Raw genomic sequence first — 21235 nt, 5'->3', positions numbered from 1 at the left:
AGCGTTTGGTGAAACTGATGAATGATGACTGCTTCAGCTCATTCTCAACTAAGGCTTTGGAGTTTAGGAATGTATTTGCCCTGTTATCCGTATTAGATTAAATGCCTTAATCAAAGGAAGAAATGGGGGAAGAGAAAAAAGACTATTTTTGAACTTTTGTTCTTCCTTTTAAGTGGTAAATGTCAGGAGCTGACTGGATTGCCATAAAGGCTAAATATGTTTGAGAGACTTCATTAGTATTATTTAAGGATGATAAATATTTACTTCTCTCATACAACAGTGCAGAATAAGACTGTTTAGGGTTTAGAGATGGCTTTGGATTAGCATACGGTTTCCATATGTTGAACGTGGTTTCTAGGTTGAACACGACTATACCCCAATTTCACCAGCCAGGGGCAAGGGAGAAAAAGAAAAAGGGCAATTGGAGTCCACACTTAGTTTTTTGAGAACATGACCTGGAAGTGGCACATATCACTTTGACTTACGTTTTATGGGCAAAAATTTAGTCATTGAGACATACTTAGCTAGGAAAGGAAGACTGGAAAATGTAGTATCCAGTTGGACAGCCATGTGCCCAACTAAAATTAGAGAATTTTATAAAAGGGGAGAAATGGATATGAGAACAACTAGAATTTCCTACTACAAAAGGAAGTTGGAGAAATGGTTTAAGTAGCTCATAATTTGATATTGAAAACTTTTTTTTTAAGAGATCCAGTTATAACTCTGTATATCTTCCCTTGAAATAGAATTTCGGAGAGCTCCATATTCATGATTTGTGGCCAAGGTTCTAGTTATTATAAATATTTATCTTATGTGTTAGAATTCCTTCTTTCTCCTTGCCTTGAAAACATATTAAATCATGATTAGTTTTGTAAGAATTGGAATTTTAAGTTTTAAAACTCAGCGTAATATTTTTGAACCTTTCCAGTTAACTCACTTATTTTAAAAGGATGAAGGACTGTAGTTAGATTGTGAGTGACATTTATTTGAACTGCTTGTTTTAGTCTCAAAGTTGAGTTTATGTTACCATTATCTTTTTTTTTTTTTCATTTGTAACTGTATGTGTAAAATACACATTTTCAGGATGGGAGAGTTGATTTTTGAGGGTCTTGTAATATACACAGATAAAAAGATTGTAGTCATAAATTCTTTGCATATAGATAAAACTTACCTGATTAATAAGTAATTAAAAGTAGCTTTCTGTAGATGCGAAGTAAAACAGTAAATATTTGTAAGGCACAGAAAATGGGAGTCTTCCTTGTGGGGAGATCAAGGAGATCTTAGTATGTTAGGAGAACTCTAACTCCCTGATATAAATCCTCGATTTTTGTAAGTATGAGTCATGACTGCCATGGTGCCTACATAATATGCCTAGTAAAGGATCTGTTATTCTCACTTGAAAGTTCACTAATTTCTCTTTTTATTTTGTTTTGCTTTGTATCTCTTTTAAAGACATTTATTCCTTTCTGCTTTTATGTTTATAGTTATTTGTGTAGTACTTTATAAGCTTCCTGCAGTTAGGAATATCTTATTGACATCCCTGACAAATGTCACATTTTAAAGAGAAATCCCTTTGAATTAGGTAAAACTAGACCATGATAAGGTCACTTTTAAAACTATAAAATTGCTTTCTACAGTGCCTATCTTAATATTCAATAAGTATTTGCTTATTGAAAAAAATAAAACCCGTTTGTTTCAAGTGGAAGTGAATAAAAGGGGGGAATAAGATATTCTAGCTCCTTTCTTTCATTTAACTCATGATTATTCACAGATATTAGAACTTTTGCTTTTCAAAATGATTGAACATGTAATTTAGTTAAACAAGCACCTACTAGATTGTTAAAAGATATGGTAGGCACTTTGCATATGAAAAATTGTAAATAATAAAATAATTTTTAGAAAAAATTCTTAAATCTCATTCATTTAAGAAACAAGAAAATTAATTACCTATACATAAGTTTCTAAAATATAACTCTGAAGGACATGTATATATAAATTAATAAGGGTTTGATGAAAAGATGGAATGATATAATTTTGTGTTTTGTGTAATTCTCTCCTTTCCCTCTCAGACTTATTTTAAGTGATTTAAAAATTGGAAGGTAAAAACAAACAAATAGATCAAATATATGGTGATGGAAGGAGAACTGACTCTGGGTGGTGAACACACAATGTGATTTATAAAGGATGTAATACAGAATTGTATAGATAAAATTTATGTAACTTTACTAACAATTGTCACCCCAATAAACTTAAGAAAGAATAAAATAAAAGACAAAAGACTTCCCTAAAATCAGTTAATACTACAGTGAAGTGGAAAGAACAGTAATTTTGTATTGGGACCTAAGCAATTAGAGTCTCCCAGCAGTATTCTTTATATATAAAATGGTGATACCCTCTACCTGTTAGGGTCTGTGTGAGGATTAAAAGAGATTAGATATATAAAATGCTTAGCATTTGTTTTGACACATTTTTCTTCTCTGGCTTCAGTCAATTCAGGCATGAATATTTGCTAAGATGCAGCTATGTGCAGCTATAGGGAGCCCTGAAGTGCAAGGAGATATGTATAAAATGACAGTGTTCTTGATTACTGGAGCTAGAATTTAAATATATTTAAAAAGTGATTTAGAAATGTAGGTTTGATAATACCACTCACTAGTAGGGAAAATAAGTATTTAGAAAAGTAGTTGATTTACAAAGATTTGTGAGGGAGTCCAGCTTTAGTACTGATTCATTAAATTAAAAAAAACAGTATTTAAAGACTGAAAACCCTGAGATTACTAATTTTACCGAGTGTACAGTAAGCCTCTTCATGGTGAAAAAGCAGCCATTTTTCACATTATTTACCTTCAGTGGTTGTCACATTTTTTCAGACAACCATCATTCCCAAAGTTAGATATAATGTCATTTATTTTGGGTACTAAATCCACGTAGGATTATCCCATTTTCTTTTTTAAATTTCAAGTGCAAAGTCCTTCCTCTCCCTTTGTTTACCTTCCAGTTATGGAGCTTGCTGGATATGCTCACTCAAAACTGAGGCAAAACAAAGTGTCAGTTTTCTTCCATAACCTTTTCTTGGCCAAGCACCTGCCCCTTAAGGCACAGATTTGACCATATGTTCAATAATTTTTTGATTATTTATTTTGATGTTTTATTTTGTTTGACCATTTTATTTACATAGGTCTAATGAGGTTAACAACACTATATCCATTTGATATAAGGTTTAAGAGTTAACTTCTGTCTAGATGTTGTAAAGTATAATAATTATCTTAATTATTTTTATCTGCTTTATTATAAGATCAGGAACCAAAAGCCATCTAACTTACCTCAATGAATTTTTACCAGCAGTACTTAAAATGGTAGGGTATCATGGTTCTTTGGAGATTCCCACATTTATCAATTTTCGTTGTCTGTCTGGAAGTGATATTCTTTAATCCCATTAAAGCTGAGAATCCATAAGTTACAGAAGAGATACTAAACTGACTTTTGCTGTGAAGACTTAGTAGGCATATTTTCTACATTTGAGATGCAGTCTGTGTTTTCTGTCACATGTAATTATGAGATTTGCTTTTAAAGGTCACATTTCTCTTGTGGTCATGGTTACAAATTTGATTTATCCAATTTTATCCAGGTAGGAAGGAAAACAGATTCCTATTGTAACTATATGAACTAGTCATTAAAAGTAGAGGCTCAGTGATGACACTATACAATATTTAATCACTGTTCTAAGTAGTTTTTTAGACAAAGCTAATCAGTATATTCAATAATTTTATACATAAGTGTTCTTAAAATGTTCTGATGGTTTAGTAACAAACTATATAAAGGTCTTTCATAGGATTTTTTTTCCCTTTGGAATTCTGAGTATATTCAGATCAAGATATTATTTAAAATACTATTTATACAAAGTATACTTTAATTAAGGGTTAAATATAGAATAAAAGAATAGTATTTTTCTATATCACCATTAAAAATAAAATATTAACCACAATTAAATCAGTTCATTGAGTCCTAAGTTGTTCTTGTTTTACTGACCTAGGGTTAAATTATCTAACTTACACAAAATTGTCTTCACCAGACTAACAGAATCATGGAAATCTTGAACCATTCTCTTCATACAGTTATGACAGATGTTGATTCATGAAGGTAACGCCTGTGTTCATGAGTCTCTTCCACATAATAATGGTGAAGGTGATTTGGTACAGTCCTTTACTAAGGATCTTTTTGATGTTTTTAGAAGACAGATTTTTCCCCCTTAGGTATACTGGCAGTAAGGATATTGACTTCATTTTTGTTTCTGAGTCTCATTGCTCCAGCCTAGCCTAGTTTACTCTCTACATCTGGTACACCACTATCATTCCTAGAATTTTATTCGCCATTGTGGGATTTTCTTTATCCTTTTGTGTAGGACCCTTGTTTTCTGTGTCATGTCTTCTGTCATTAGGGGGAGGGGACCATATTTTCTGATAACTGTTTGAGAAAGAGTATACTGTGGGTATATTTTTTGAGACTGTGTGTCTGAAAATTGCCATTTTATGTTTTTAATGCTTGATTGATAGTTTGGCTAGGTATAGAAATCTAGGTTAGAAATAATTTTTTTTCAGAATTTTATGGCACTGCTTTATTGCCTTCTTGCTTCTATTATTACTGAGAAATGTGAAGCCAGTCTTATTTATGATATTCCCCTCACTGGAAGTGTGTAGTATCTGTTACTAGTCACCAACATTCTGAAAGTTTATCATTGGTGCCATTCATTGGGTTCTTACAGTTTGGCAACTCTTGCCCTTCCGTCCTGGGCATTTTACTTACATGAGATCACTGGTGATATTTTCTTCTGCTACTCTGTCATTACAATGTGAGTTTTGGATGGAAACTCTAATTTTTTTTATGTTTCCCCCCTATTTACAACTTTCTCTTTTTGCTCAGAATCAGCTTTGTCATCTAGTTCTTCTACTTAGTTTTTTTATTTTTTCTATCATGTTCTTAATTTATGTGTTTCATTCCTTGCCTGTAGTATTCTATTCTTGACACATGAATACAACATCATTTCTGATCTGTGGATATTAATGATTTTTTTTTTGAAGTTTTGTTCCTGTGTAGTCCATTGCTTGGTGTTTTTTAAAGTTGTATTTATTTATTTTATTTATTTTTTAGTCTTATTTGTCAGTTTTGAACTTCACTATATGCTGATTTGGGTGGGCTATTTTTGGAGAGCTCCCAAGATCTTAAGATCTTGTTTCTTGGACTTGTTAGTATCTCCAGAGAATGGTCTTCCATTTTCATATATGGAAAATCAGGGTCTGATTTCCACCATTCTGGGAGATTAATGGAGGAAGAGGAATAGGAGTCTCTGCAGTTAGTACATAATCATCTCTACTTGGTATGCTACTCTCATTTTAAGTTGTTTTCAGACTTTTGCTAGGATTGGGATAAGCAGGTATTCAGTGAAATGTGGTGAAGGCATCTTAATGCTACACAAATAGTTTTCATTAGTATTTCCTTTTTTAGTCACACCATCCTACTGTTTGCTCCCTTCCCCCCAGTTTGCAAAGGTGCCTAGTTCTCCTAGTTCCTATGTTTTTTGAAGTTGCCACCATGTGAATCAAATTGGTTCTTAACCTATTCCACTGTAGCCTGGAATGTGATGTTTTGGGAACTGCTAAGTTAGTTACCAATAGTTCTGTTTATTTTTCAGCTCCCCAAATCTTTCCAGCTATTGTCTTTTTTACTTTTCTCCCTATTCTTGAGGATTTATGCTTTAAAAAAGTATCTTTACTGTAGTTTTAATGGGCTTTGAGGGAATGAAGTTAGCTTTAGTTTACCATCTTAATGCCCTTCTAATGTTCCTTTTCTCTTTTAATACAGGGTGCATAATGTTGATAATTAAAGTGTGTTGTAACTTTATAAATTATATTATAATAAAAGTAACTTGTAACTTGATAATTAAAGTAGCTTGTATAATTGTGTTAACTAAATAAATGAAAAATGTATTTGCTTCCTACTCAATACAGTAAAACCTTTTATTTAGGTTGTATGAAATTTTCAGTATTTTAATATAAAAATTTTTCTAATAGTGTGATATACTGGGGGTGCCAAAAAATGTATACAAGAGGACACTTTGGTCAACATTGCTCAAGCAGTAGTTCACTGTAATCAGAAGTGTCTGAACGCTGATGGTAACCACTAGAGCACCTCTTGTAATTGCAGAAGTCAAACGTGAAGTGTATTCCTCATTTGTTATTGTTATATATTGAGTATTATAATTTTAATATGGTTTTCCTTTCTTAAAATGTGTATACATTTTTTTGGCACTCTCTGTATATAAAAAGTACAGCACTTGATTATAGCTAATATCTTCTAGTTCTTACTACTTGTGTGACCCCCAACAAATAATTACATTTTCTGGCCATAAAATTTGAGATTATAGGACTCTTACTTTCAGGGTCATTTTAAGAATGAAATGAAAAAAATATGTGGTAAATGCTAGTTTTTATTTAGGAAAAGATAAAACATTTGGTAATCATGGAAATGTTTAACATTAAAAATAGCTTTTTAATATGCTTGCTTTTACACATAAACAATGATTGGGTTTATTATGACTCAACATCAAAAGCAAATATAATCTATTTCATCATATAATCAAGCTATGTTCTTTCTTAGTAATATTTAAAATTTAGAGGTAAATGATATGCATATGTTCTATAATTTTCTATAGACTTTTAGAGTTCAACTCTTCTAAGCACATACTAGCTCCTACTATGTAGTGTCTAAAAAACACTGAAAACTGAACAAAGCTCCACAAAAAGTATTTTTCCACTTTGGGTTTTGAAGTGCAGAAGTTAATAGGCCAAGATTAAAGAACAGCTTGGTGAACTTATTAGTTGACTTATTCTTCTTCCTGGAAAGTAAGAGTTGAGATCCAAAAATGAAGAATTTTTTGAGATGTAGAATTTTTTGAGATTTTTGTGGTAGAAACAAAAACACTGGAAATGTTTCAACTCACCATCTATTGAGCAAATAAATATTGTGTTTCACACTATGGAAGTGAGTGGAAAATTAAGATGTGATATCTGTCCTTTAGGAACACATGTAAAGATATAACTAATGAAATTTGGTAAGTATAATGATGGTATGTGTAAAAGAGCTTAAGAGGGCAGTTATACCTAGTTGGGGGATGGACATAGTGGGGAGAAAGGAAAGTAAGGAAAGGATTGTCAGTGATAAATAGGTTGAATTGTGAATAGGACATTTGAGGGTTTGTTACATAATTTAAATCTTTGTGGAACAGACTTCCAAAAGAATCTATTTACTGAGTATCAGAAGCTGTTCATCAGATAGCTCTAAATGTTTTGGCTATTTGTCTCCCCGTTAACCTTAGTCACATTTTAGTGCTGCAGTAGTAATGTCTGTTCTGTTCAAATTTTTCCCATTTTACCAACCTATTGCTTTTAACAAATAGATTTGAGCCACCTCAGAGAATTAGTAATATTTTTGAAGAATTAATGTGGCTTGGGTCAATTATAACTTTTTTTTTTTCTGATAAAGTACGTAAAGCAGTTTTTACATACATTATCGAGTTTGCCTCCTGGAGAATAAAGACCTTTTAAAAGCTGAGTAGTTTTTTTTTCTGTTTTTTTTTTTTTTAACTTTTATTATGGAAAATTTCAACTATATACAGAAATAGAATGAAATAATGAATTCCATGTGCCCAGTCACTCAGCTTGAAAAATCAATTTAGGGGGCCTTTTAGCTATATCCCTACTTCTCCCCCAGCAGTTTTAATAAATACCTGTATCAAGTGGAGGATTGAGACTTGATAGCATAGGGCAGCTAAATTTTAGGAAGGTAAACCAAGGAAGAGAGAAGAAGGTGAATTTCCTAGCTGATGTGAGCTATCAAGCAAACAGGTTCTTTCTCTGCTTTAATCCTTCACTTCTCTTAATGGCTAGCTTAAAACCAAGACACATTTGTTGATTACACTCTCAAATTTGGATAATATATCTACTTTCAGATTGAATTTTATCCTTTTATTCTTCCTATTTATTTTTTCCCCAAGAGTGTCCACATTATTTTTATTTGCTTTTCACCCATGTCAAAATGTTGGGAGGTCTGTGGCAGGGCACGAAATTGAATTTGCCCTGGGACCAAACACTCATGTGGGAATGTCTTTGTGACCATCTGGACTACAAAAGAGAAGAAATTTTTATCTTTATGGCAGATTACTCAAAATATGCTTTGTTGCCATCATAGGCCTAATGATTCTAGGCACTCCCCGGCAGATATTTAAAATTATTGTCAAGATTCAAATATTTGATTGCAATCTTTAACCTTTCTGCTAGAGTTGAGCACTTTGGCGGCTTAGATTCTGTGGGAAAAATCTTTAATTAGCCTTCTATAAGTGGAAATTGACTCTTAGGATTTAAACAGCTTAATTTTCCAGAAATTACAAAAATTGGCTTTCTTTTCATGATAAAAGTACTACAAAAGATTTTTTTTAAAAGGCCTTGAGCAGAGTTTGACTTTTTTTTTCTGGACTGAAATGGAGGCTTTCTTTCAAGTAAATTCCCTGATGTTTGCTGTGTGTGAATTGGCTCCATCTCAGTAACTGCTAATATGTGGCATGGACTTGAAGCTGTCTGGGATCTGGATGTGCCCAAAGTCTGTATTGCAAGTCCGCACACACAGGCATTATGTTACAAAACTGGCTTGCTGCCTTCTCTGTTTTCTGTGTCCTGAGTAGCTGCATTGTTTGTTGCAGTATATGCATTAGCTGTTGTCTGTGTTCAGTTTCCTGCAGGCTGACAAAGTGGGAGGGGTTTTGTTTGATACATAGCTGAGTTTTTCACTGTGTGAGTTCTTGAGTGCACATTGCAGCCATCTTAATTACACTTTAGTGCAACTGAGACAGTGCAGCTGTCTCAAAATGGCTGCTAACCTAGTCTTTGTAGCTGCTTAGGCAGCAACTATGCCAGTGTGGAGATTTGTCACATGCATCAAGACAAGAGGTAAGAACCAATTACTCTTTATTTTTTAACATTTTAATTAAAAAACATTTGAATTTTACTGAGTTTACATAGGAAGGCAAACTTAGAGCTTGCTTGCTAGGAGGTTCAAATGTTTGCTGATAGAACCTTTAAGCCTCTATTATGGAAACAGTACATAGGATGGTGAGGTCAAAGGTTAAATTCCTGTAATTTCTCACCATCTTCTGCTCTGTCATTACCAGAACATTTGATCACCACAGTGGTGCTTTTCTGGCTCTCATTAACTTAATATTCCTTTTGTGTTGGATATTTTAGTTTGCTTGATATTTATTTGTAGAAATAAAAAACATTACATTAATCTGAATAGATTTTTTTTTTTTTAAAGAAGCCATAACTAAACCTTGTTTTGCACAGTGTGATTTTTCTGGGTGTGTATGTGTGTTGTGTGTATATATATGTGTTTTAGAGGTATTGTTTGGTAGCTTTTTGGGAAGAATGTTAATTCTCGGTATATAAATCATAGTTACAGAAGGAACATTTTTTTTTTTTTTTAAACACTGTTAGACTTTTTGTACTATGGGTTTCAATTCTTTTTCATTGTGCTGCCTCCTCCCGGCCATCCAATTATTTCACATTTTTAATGGTGCTAACTTTTTATCCTGATTACTTTTGCTTAAATTGGCATTCAAATGCAGATTTTGAATTTAGAAATAAGTTTACATCTTCTAGGTCGGGATATCTGTTTTCTTTATAGCTAGTATATTCTAATGCAACAAAACTGAAATAAATACTCAATTTTTAAGTTAATTAACTGACATTAATTGTTGATGACCATTTAGTCTTAGTTTAAACCTGTGGTATATTTAAAAGTAATGCAACTCAATGATTTTGTGAATTTAGTTTCAAAAATTTCAAAAAGCTTTCTCAACGTCGTTCTGAAATAGAAACATTTATTGAGATACTCGAAGTCCACAGTGACCCAGAAAGGTGGGAGAGTTAAATCCTTATTCACGTATGCAGATATGCAGAAGTTATACTTTTAACATTAATGTTTAAATAACAGTACTTAAAAAAAATTTTTTTTAATGATATAGTACATTTTTCTAGCTTTGTCAATAGAGTATTATGAATATATCCCTGACTAATATGACATAGAACAGTAAGTTTTGAACTTTCTAAATACAACAACCTTTTAAAAAACAGTAATTTTTTGCACATTAAATTCTTATGAAGGACTTCAGTATATAAAAGTGATACATAGGTTATTTTACTATTGTGTACTTATTTTATAATGTAAATTTATAACATTTACTTTTAAGTTATATAATAAAATGAGAACAATTAGGCTGTTATGATGAAAACAAAAGTTTACAAATAGAGAACATATGACAATTATGATCTTGTATTAGTATCAGTATCCAGGTTGCTTATTTGTAAAGCTCCAGGCGCTAAGGGACTGGAATTCAGTTTGAGGAGTATTCTAGAACGTAACATTCTTTATGTTCTTTTTTGACTTTCATGAAGATAGGTTATAAGATCTATATTTACACAATTTAACAGTTTAAAAAAATTGCTCCCTTGCTACAAAATTGTGTTTATCCTATTTTTTTCTTTTTAAAAATAAAATAATCGTTTTTCCTAACTTAGTGTTCAGTGGCCTAAAACATATCACTAGCGCAGTTTCATCAACAGCTTTAGCACATTTATTTCACTTTCATTGACTGACTTTGTAAAGTTGTGACTTTTTAAACATAATATGGTAGATTTTCATAACATGAACATTACTTTATGTAAATCTCCTAAAAGAGAAAAATAAAAAGAAATTCAGTACATGTGAGAGATTCTGTCCATCATGCCTTTCAGTAAGGTTGTGCCCTGAAGTGGGTATGACATAGGAAAGTGAATGTACTGTGACTATAATCATTCTTATTTTCATGCCTCTCATACTATGAACAGCTCACTGTGTTTCAAAAATTTCATGCAATTCAAGAAGCCGTCTTTTGATATTCTTTCTTGCTGGAGAAAAACTGGCTAGGTTGAAATTATTAATCAATTTATGTTGGTCTTCAGAGAAGGACCTGAGGGAGATTTTAATGATCTACTCTTTTTGCCTTCTTCTGTGAACTATAACATTTATCTCCACCCTCCTCAAGGTGACCCCACTAATTATTGTACATGGGGAAACACTAACACTCTGTTTACTCAAGATATTGCTAATTCTTTCAGTGCCATGTTGCATTTTTGCAACTATGAGCATAAACTAGATCCCACTGGGATTATTACTTTTGGAATTGGTAACAGTTTCAAATTTTCTATGCTGAATTCCAAGTTGGCTATTATGTTGGATAGTTGAGGGCATAATAAATCTGGGAGCTGGATAATTGAGGTTTTATATTACTATTTTGTCACTTCTTGTCCTCCCCATTTGTTTACTCTTTTTCATAAGCCATTTTATTAGCATAGGACTTTAAGGGAAATGTTGAGGTAGTGGAAAGAACATTGACCATTAGTTCAGACCTAAATGTGAATTCTGTTTTTACCACCCTTTTCTTATATTGGCCAACATATTCCATTTTCTGCCTCGTTTCCTCATCTGTAAAATGGGAGAAAATTTCTATCTATTTGGAAAGGATATGCTGAGGATCGGTTTATAATGTTTCTGAATAGTACCATGAAATACTCCCCAAATATCTGGTATGCTAATTTTCTTGTAATATTTGAATGCATTTTAGTTTATTTGCTTCTCAGATGTCATATACTTTCTTAGATGTGATTGGATCAGAAATTGTAGTATGTTTAAAAATTATGGGAAATTTCTCATAAAACTCATGCTCAGAAGCAAAAAGTACTAAGTACCATGTTTCCCTGAAAATAAGACCTAGCTGGACAATCAATTCTAATGCATCTTTTGGAGCAAAAATTAATATAAAACCCGGTATTATAGTATATTATATTATGTTGTATTATATTATATTTAGAGCTGATTAGAGCTGATTGTCCGGCTAGGTCTTATTTTCAGGGAAACACGGTATATTGACTTGGTACTATCATATATTTTCTACTGGGTCCTACTCTGTTAAATAAATTAACCAATATAGAATGTTTGCATTAAACAGAAGAGTGGGAGAAATGTTTCAGTTCTAGTCTGGCTGAGTTCTCCAAATATACAGCGAGAAAAGAATTTCTCTAAATAGGTGACATGAATTCAGAGCCTAGAATTTTCTGTTTCAGTACAAAGGAGAATCTTAAGAACAGTATAGTTCTCTTTCAGTGGCCACAAACTGGGAGCCAACAGACTTATTTTATCCTTTAGCCACTGTCCTATTTCTCTAGTTGTTGATATTTAAAGCTGTCAGATATTACACAAAAATGGATATCTCATCACTTGAAAAATAGAAGATTGGGCAGTACTAGGAGTGTGTTTCTGTTTGAAAAAAATAATCTCAGCTGAGTAGCTACTGTCCCTTTCAGATAGGGCCTAGTCCTCACATCTGGTCTTCTTCATTAATTCATATTACCTGCTGGGCCCTTGCAAGCTGTTCCTTTTAAATCCCTATCCTACTTACTTGACAGATTGTTGGCAGCCTTTAATATTTAAAATACAGCTCCTAACCAGAGGAAAGTAAACATAAGAAAAATCCAGTCTACTTCATTTGGTAGGGGAGAAGCATATGTAAAGTCAGTTTACTCTTTAGAAGATAGGGCACATTTGCTAACCATTAGCTTTGTCCAGATTTTTATATTGGAGTACTGTGGTGGCTGATTGAAGGAGATACAGCCGACATTAACAAAAGTGACGATTGAAAGTAAACAGATTAAAGAAATACTAATTAGAAGCATAAAAGTACTTTCAGGTATTTTAATATAACAATAAGTTGTCTTTAAATGTTACCATTGTTAAATGTTATCACTGTTTATCAGCTTGATGTTCTTGATGATAGTAAATAAGAAAAAATTATATTCAAGATAAGCAGTTTACTGAACAGGTAAATGAAATATATTTTATAAAAGATTTTCGTCTAAATTGATTGAGCTAAGAAGTTTTAGCACTGAAAATGAGTAAGTTCCTAATAGAAAGTTTTCTTAACGGCATTAGACTAGATAATTTCATAGGCCATTATAAACTTATTTTTGTTAAAAGTTTGCTTCTGTTTAACATTCGTTGTCTCAATTATGTGAACTACCTTGATGATCCATGAAACATGGTAGTTTATAATCATGATCTGATGTGAATTTGAATTCCACATTTTCCAGAGTGAAAGCCAGCTTCTTAGCATTCATGTGATACCACGACAGTAGTAACTCTAGCGAAGTGCTAAAAGAATGTTATTCTTTTTTGGAAAATGATTTCCAAGTTAGAGGGAAAACTTCAGTGAAAATTGAAAAAGCAGTTAACTTGCACAGGAAACATGGACTGCACTGCTTTCCTCCTCCTCATACTCCGAAAAGAGAATGTGATTTGGGAGAAAGCTTAAAGTCTATTAAAATAAGGGATTAAAAACAATTGCTCAGTTTAGAACTTTCACAGAGTGTTCTCTGTTAATAATTGGTAACAGACTGTTATTAGTCATTAATGTGTCAATATGGAAATGATGAAAACAGTGCTTATTGACTCAGTGAATGTGTGAGTTTAGTGAAAGAGGGCGTTTACCACCAGAGGGAAGTCTGAGGAGTTGCTTCTTCCGCATCTGCCTAAGTAAGGGCTTCTGTCTTCTCAGCTAAAGCAAACCAGACGCGACTGCCCAGCGGAGCCATCTGACCTCGTGCTTTCCTTTGCTATCATAGAAGTATCATGGCATTCAAAGTGGAAAGTATTAATATAGAAGTCAGGAAACAATTATTTTTTGTTCAAGTACTATTAAGCAATTGTATTGTTTTGGATAAATTATTTAAACTCTTAATACCATTCCTTGACCATTAAATGAGGGAGATGGTTGGACTAGATAAGGAGTCAGAGAAGAACACAAACTTTGGTGTCAAAGTCAAGGGGAATTCTTGTTCTTCTATTCACTAGGTAGAAGTTTGTATGAGAAATATATATAATGCTCAAAGTATAATGCCTATTTATATTAAGTGCTAAATAAGTTCTGTGCATTATTTTTTTTATAGGATGAGGTTAGTTGCTTATTTTCAGAACCTCAGTTTTCATATCTTTAAGTGGGGTTAAAGTCTACCATACCGAGTTGATATTGGGATTTAAATGACCTTAACAAATATAACGTATCTACTGCAATGTGCAGAATAAATTAAGTTATGAGTGAATGTTAGTTGCATTTTCCTCAGCAGCGATGTTTTTCTTTTTTTCAGTCATTATGGACTTGGGGAATTCTGGGCTACTGGGTACTTTAGAAAAGGACCTTTTAACGAGATGGGGTTATTTGGGGCCTGGCTGATTTATAGTAAAAATGCCAGAGCAAGGTGTTTAAATTTCAAAGTGAAGACTTTAAAGAGCCTACAGGGGCCAAAACAAGAATTCTTATTTGTGCTAAGGTAGCATAATAGAATAAAAACAAAAATCGACTGTGAATTGATCAATTGATTCAACAAATTTAACAAATATTTATTATGCACCTATTATTTGCCAGGTACTGTTTTGACGGTTGGAATACAAGATCCCTGCCCTCAGTGAGTTAACACTGGGGCAGGGGAAGTGGGAAGACAGTAAATATGAGAAAGTTAAAATGCTAAGTCATTGAGAACGTTGGGGGTAGGGTGGAATAGCTAGCCAATAGCCAGATGAGCACTACTCATATATTTGTCCTTCCCCTTTCATCTGCTGCTTGGTGGCAACAGATCCTGACAAGAGAATATAGTTGTTTCAGGAAATCTATTACTGCTTATCAAAGGTAACCTAGGTAACAGGATTAGCTACGTATCAGAAGTTTACCAATTCCTATTGATATATATATATATATATATATATATATATATATATATATATATTTATTTTTATCATTCCCTAAATTAGAGCTTTTATTTTCTTTATTATGTACTAAGGATAATTTAAGGACTATTAAGGATAATTTTAAGATGGCTGAAAATAAGATTAAAAAGTAAGAAACATATTTTGGATGACCCCTAGTTAGCATATTAACTACCTCTTTTCATCTTGTCATTTTAGGTGTGTGGCTCTAAATTAGATACTGGATTATTATTTGAAAATGAAATTTAATATATTTATAATCAATAAAATACGTGGAAAAATATAAGAGGAGATACAGAATTATTTATTAGTAGTCCATAAAGTAATATTTAAAAAAATTGAAAGGACTTTATAGATAATGACTCAATACTTGCCCAGCCAGATTTGGTCATTTAAAACAATACACAAAATTTAATGTGCTTGAGTTTGAGAGACTGCTTTAGTAATATTAACTAGTAGTATGTTGAATTATTTATCCATAATAGTGATACCTGAAGATGCATTGTCTTACTATTTGGTGAAACATAAAGCAATGTGTTTCTAAAAGCAAATCTGTTTAATGATCATTTACTATTTAAGTGATTAGTAAACAAAATTTGAAAGGTAGCTGTAGAGTAAAATGAGCACAGCTTTTAAATAATGTTAAAAATAGCAGTCATTAGATTTATGTAATCATGTTGGCCTATGCCACAAATAAACTAAGGCTTTTCAATATTTCTGGGACTTAAACATTTTTTGGGGAGTGGTGGGGGTAGAATTTTAAGTTATATAAGAATTATATAGAATTATATGTAAGAATTATAAGTTGATTTTCTCTTATTATCTGGATTTGAATCATATTAGTAAATAGATAACTAGGTATATTCTAGAGCCAGTCAGTGCCTGTGGGGAACTAATGGGGGAGGGTTTACTCAGCAGATTTTCCTTTAGTTTGGTCTTGAAATGAGGACTGCTTTATGTAAATCGTCCTAACTGGCGCCAGCTAGCTGTAACTGCAGTAGGGCTGTACTAGGGCAGCAAATAATATGTGTCATGGATTTTCTGTTTGGAATGTATACGAATCAGCCTTTTGGAGTGAAAGAACAGAATTGATGCGTTAGAATAGGAGTACTGAGACCTCCACAGTTGGTAATGAATATGTGGAATATTGAGAAGCTATAAGCCTTTTAAGCTTTTAGTTCTGCTTTTATAGATTTATGCCTTTTGATACTATTGGATAATATGTGGGAGGTACTTAACTGCCCACAGTTACTGCAGACCTAATAGTTGGCAGCATAGAAAGCAGTACAAAAGAAGTCTGATTCTAGGCATCTTCACTTGGAATAGTCCTTTGGAAAGATGTACTTTGTGTATGCTGTGAGCTTCTTTGACATACTGTATGATGTTTTTTGGCTTTTGTGGTTAATGGGATGTTTGCTGCACAAACTAAACAACAGATGTGAACCACTGTTTAAAAGGAATTTTAATATGTAGCCAATCTACTGTATTCCTGTTTCTCTTATGAATATGAACCAAATAAGGAATTTAGGCTCAAGAAGTCTGATCTAGAAGTCTGCATTAACTTTTAATGTTTATACAAATGAACTAAGTAGCAGTGGTTTATAGAAGAGGAGTCTTTTTCTCTAAATCAAGCTGACCACAGGTAAGAGATTCAGGTCCTTTTTCTGACACTCCTCCTTCCCCACTCCCTCAGGCCTTATATCTCTCTCACTATTGGGAAGTTTTTCGTTTTTAGTTTTAGTAGCACCAGGATTGGTAAAATTGTTTAATGTTAGATTTCAGATTTTGAATGCCATATTTAGATTTGGTCTTTAAAAAGTTATTTTCATTTTCTAATTTTCCTCGGGTTTGAATTAAAATGAATTAACAGTAGGCTTCAAATATGAATATTACTAATGCATAGAGTACATTTCTATTATATAGAAATCAGTTTTAGATTTCTTGTCATTATAGTCCTGTGACTAGTACATACAGAGATGTGACATTTTGTAACCTTACTGAACTGTAAAGTTTTAGTGTAAACTTACCACATTGAATTCATCATCGAAATCAGAGTGCTTATGTTTTAACAAATGGCTCATTGACATTCATTAGATAATGTATATTTATACATATAACATGGTCAAGCTTTCCAGTACCACCCTTATCATTTCCATTTCCACATATTGGACATCATTAAATTTACCATCATTTAAATCTAAAAGTAAAAGTAAAATGAATGTATTAATTAGAAATGTATTAGAATATATTAGAATGTATTAATTAGAAATTCTATTGAATCTAATATTTTATTCCTAAAGCTAAGTGAAGGGTACGCAGGCATCTATTATGTTCTTTTTTTGTATGCCTGAAAAATTGCATACAGAAAAATCTCATTGAAATAAAAATAAATAGCTGTACAAAATAAAAAATACATGATCATTACTGTAAAGATACGAATATTTATGCAAGTATGTGTATCAATCAATATCAGTATGACCAATGATAAAATCTATGATTGATTGATACAGTAATTTGGGGGGAATGAGTGTGGGGAGGTAAGTAGGATGAAGTAAAGAGTGGGAGTGAGTTTAGCTTAGAGAAGTGGAGGAGGAAAGGCATTAATATGAGGCACCTCCTGCTCTTTGCCTCCTTCTCTATAGAAATTAAACAGCAGGCTCTTTCTGCAACCTAAAAGTGTTAGTTTTAGGTGGAACTTCCAGTTCTCTTGATTCTTAAAGGCAATTAGTCATTTATTACAACTGTGGTTGGGTACTTAAAAACTAGAAGCCGGCTGTAAAGAATCCCCACTTGTGTTTCAGGGGCTAAACTGTTTCCTGTGGCCTTTTGACCAGCGTTGCTTGGGCTTTAAAAAATTTAATATATGTTCTGCTAAACTATAAAAATTTATATGTTTGTGTGTGTTTTTCCTCTCAGTAAATAATTTCAGTAGGATTGGAGTAATGAGGAAAGAAAGGTAATTTTGACTAACGTGTTTGAGATTGGACAGGGAGAACGTCATGCTTCTCTTGGTGTTGGGAAATGTTCCCAATGTTGGGAAATGTTTTCAGAAATTTCTTGAGCCATTGTGCGGGAGAATGTTAGGTTGGGAAGATGGAGTGACTGGTTTTTATATATAGGTAAAGAGGCAAGGAGTTATTAGACCAAAACAGGAATTTATTGCATGCTATTGGAATTAGGGGTCATAGCAAAGTAAGGTGAGGGAAAGTAGGAGAGACGAGTCTTGTATGTAGACAAATAAACCTAAAAGAAAGCATAAGACAATGACAAAAGTGATGAGCATAAAGATATATAATCTTTGAGGCTTGAAGTTGAGTGTGAATGATCCAAAAATCTAGCGGACAAAATTTGAGTTTTTAGTTTTTGTGTTTTCTTTTAGGCAACAAAATTTATTTAGCAAGCAGTGTAGAATCACAAAATCTTTGAAGTGAAATGGACCTAAGTGGTAAAGTAGTCTAACATCGCACTTTGCACTGGAATCTTCTGTTTGGTATTCCTGACAGGTTAATACCTAGTTTCTGTTTCAACATTTCTAATGACAGAAAGGGAGTGTCTCTAATTTCATAAGGCAGTTCCTCCTTTTGTTGGACTTCTGAACAAATTAACATTTGTTGATTTTGAGATAAAATTGGCCTTTCACTGTTTTTGATTCTGTAACCCCTACCTGTGTTTGTCTCTTTTTTTCTGTATCTGTCTCTTTTAGGACAGATTTGTACTATTTAAAGAAAGCCATTAAAATTCTGTTGTGTTTTTTAGGCTAAATAGCCTCCATTTTCCTAACTATTTCTCAAACATGTTCTAGTTCATTCTTTAACTTGGTCATACTTTTGTCCGACCTACTGTTTTTAAAAGCTCCTTTCTCCTTGTATATTTCTGTCCGCAGTTTAACTTTGCATTGACATTTTTGGCAACCAACTAGCACCATTGAATCGTATTGAGTTTGCAGTAAATTAAAAGCTCTCAGGCTTTTTCACCTTTAATACACTTGAATATTTGAACCAAGTGTATTACCTTATATTTATGGTTATGTCTCATAATTTCTAACATTGTTTATTGTGCTTTCTTTCCATTCTCCTTTGTGATGTTTTCCCCCTTTAATAGTCTTCAGAAACTGGCTTTTGGTTTCATTCATTGAGTGATGTTTTTTCCCTCATAATTTTCTGTTTTTATTTTAATTCCTTGCTTTGGATTTTATCTTTCCTCCTTTACTTCTTTTTGAGTTTGTGCTTTTTAAATTAATATATGCATTTAAGGTTTTCCTCTGAATATCACTTTAGTTGAATTCCCTAGGTTGTATTCTATTACTACTTTGTTGTTCTTCTTTCACCACTGATTTCATCCTTGATCCAAAAGATTTTGCTTTTTTAATTTATAAGGCAATACTTTCCCTCTCATTTCATTATCTAACTTTATTATGTTATGGCCAGAGAGTGTGGCTTTGTGTGATTTTTTTCTTTTTGTCTTTGAATTTAATATTCCCTTGTTACTACATGCATGGTCAATATTAATGTATGTTGGATGTATTCATAAAAATGCATATTCTGGGTTTGTTAGATATATATACAGTATTTTGCTTGGTATAATGTACACTTTTTGGCCCAAATTTGTGAGGGAAAAATAAGAATGGACATTATACATGGGTAGTACTAATTCCCTATCTATATAAATGCTTTTAATTCTTTTACTTATGCTTATGAGTTAAAGTGTAATTCTAGAACTCAAACAATATCCGTATGCAAAATAATACCCTGGCATATGATAATCGGTTTTGTCGAATTTATGACGAACTTTCAACGAGGAAGAGTTCTTGGCCTTCTATGATGCATAAATATCATAAATTTGTTACCAGTATGTAAAATTTCTTGTACCTTGTATCTGTTCTTGTGTTTTATAATTATTTGTTACATAAACTTTCTGGTACCATACTATGTTAAAAAATAAATGCTAAAATTCCTTTATAGTACAAAAACAAGTACCTAAATGTAAACAATTAAAAATTTGAATTAAAAAATTAAGAGTTTTTTTCCTGAAAGGTTGGGCCAAAAATGACGGTGCCCATTATATATGGGAGTGCATTATACACGGCAAAATATTTACTTTAAGTGATTTGAAGTGATATTTAGGTATATCAAAGATAACTTATTTTTAGTAGATTGTACCATTTATCAATAGGAAATACTTTTTTGTACTATCACTTGATTTTTAGTTTGAATTCTTTTTTTATATGTTGTATATAGGTTTTATATGTTTAGTTAACCTTTTTTTTGTTAGCATTTGCCTGGTGTATCACTTTTCATCCCTTAATTTTCAACCTTTCTATTACGCTATTTTATTAGAAAGTGTCTCTTGCTTATAGTACATATGTGATGATATTTTTGTAATTTTACCCAGCTTGAAACCTGTTATTTTTAGACTGATAGTTTATTTTTGTCCCATATTCCACAACTCTGAAATCCGTTAATTCCCATTTTGTAATTATCGGGGTTTTTAATTTCACAATACTTACTTTAAAGATGATGGATCCTTAAATTATTTCAGCCTCTCCATGAGTTTTGCTAGTCTTTTGGAGCATTGCTGTTTCCCATATCTGAGTTCTTTCTCAGGGTCTTTTGCTATCTTGTATGTATAGTATATCTATGAAATTATTTTAACAAGGGTCTGTTATCTCAGACTTTACTCAGAATAATATCTTTAATTCTCTATCCTTGTTCATTGCTAGTTTTTCTAACAATAGAATTCTAGGTTAAAAATAAGTTTCCCCTGGAACTTTGAGGATATTTTTTATTTTAGCATTAAGTATTGCTGAAGACAAGTCTGATGTCAGTTTAATCTTACTCCTTTGTAGTGAATTTTTTTTTTTTTTTTTTTTTTTTTACTCTAAGTTATTAGCATTTCCTCTTACTGGTTTTCTGAAATCTTAACACAGTATGTCTAGATGTTAAAGATTGGGTTTTTTTTACTTATTTTAATTTAGTCTGTTTTGCTAATCAGTGGGCATTTTCTGTGGAAAGAGTGTGTGTGTGTGTGTGTGTGTGTGTGTGTGTGTCTGTGTGTACACCAGGGATGCCAAAAAAATGTATACACATGACTTGTATTCATCTTTTGCTATCAGTATATATTATTACAATTTTAATACAGTTTTTTTCCTTAAAATGTGTATACTTTTTTGGGAGGCACTCTCTGTGTATATATACTATATCTATATCTATATATATAGATATAGATATATATACGCATATTAGCTCTGTGATTTTTTTTTTTTTTAATTTTATTCTCTCTTTTTTTTTTTCTCAGTTCTTTTTTTTTAAAACTCCTCTAAAGTGAAAAGTTGTTG

General features: G+C 32.3%; 1 protein-coding gene across 2 annotated transcripts in view; it reads left to right on the top strand.

Moving 5' to 3' along the window:
* ATF7IP (activating transcription factor 7 interacting protein) overlaps positions 1 to 21235 on the top strand; it is a 115387-nt gene that overhangs the window by 7703 nt on the left and 86449 nt on the right. Inside the window, exon 1 of one of the 2 annotated variants that reach the window (XM_019744729.2) lies at positions 16412 to 16543. The exons of the other annotated variant lie outside the window; for it this stretch is intronic. The gene's annotated coding sequence lies outside the window, so the exon portion shown is untranslated. Of the gene's footprint in view, positions 1 to 16411; positions 16544 to 21235 lie in introns of those variants that run through there. 2 annotated transcript variants of the gene reach the window in all.

The sequence above is a fragment of the Rhinolophus sinicus genome, linkage group LG02 (assembly GCF_036562045.2).
Source record: "Rhinolophus sinicus isolate RSC01 linkage group LG02, ASM3656204v1, whole genome shotgun sequence".
In the NCBI taxonomy this organism is placed as follows: Eukaryota; Metazoa; Chordata; class Mammalia; order Chiroptera; family Rhinolophidae; genus Rhinolophus; species Rhinolophus sinicus.
This window is presented reverse-complemented; position numbering and strand designations above follow the sequence as displayed.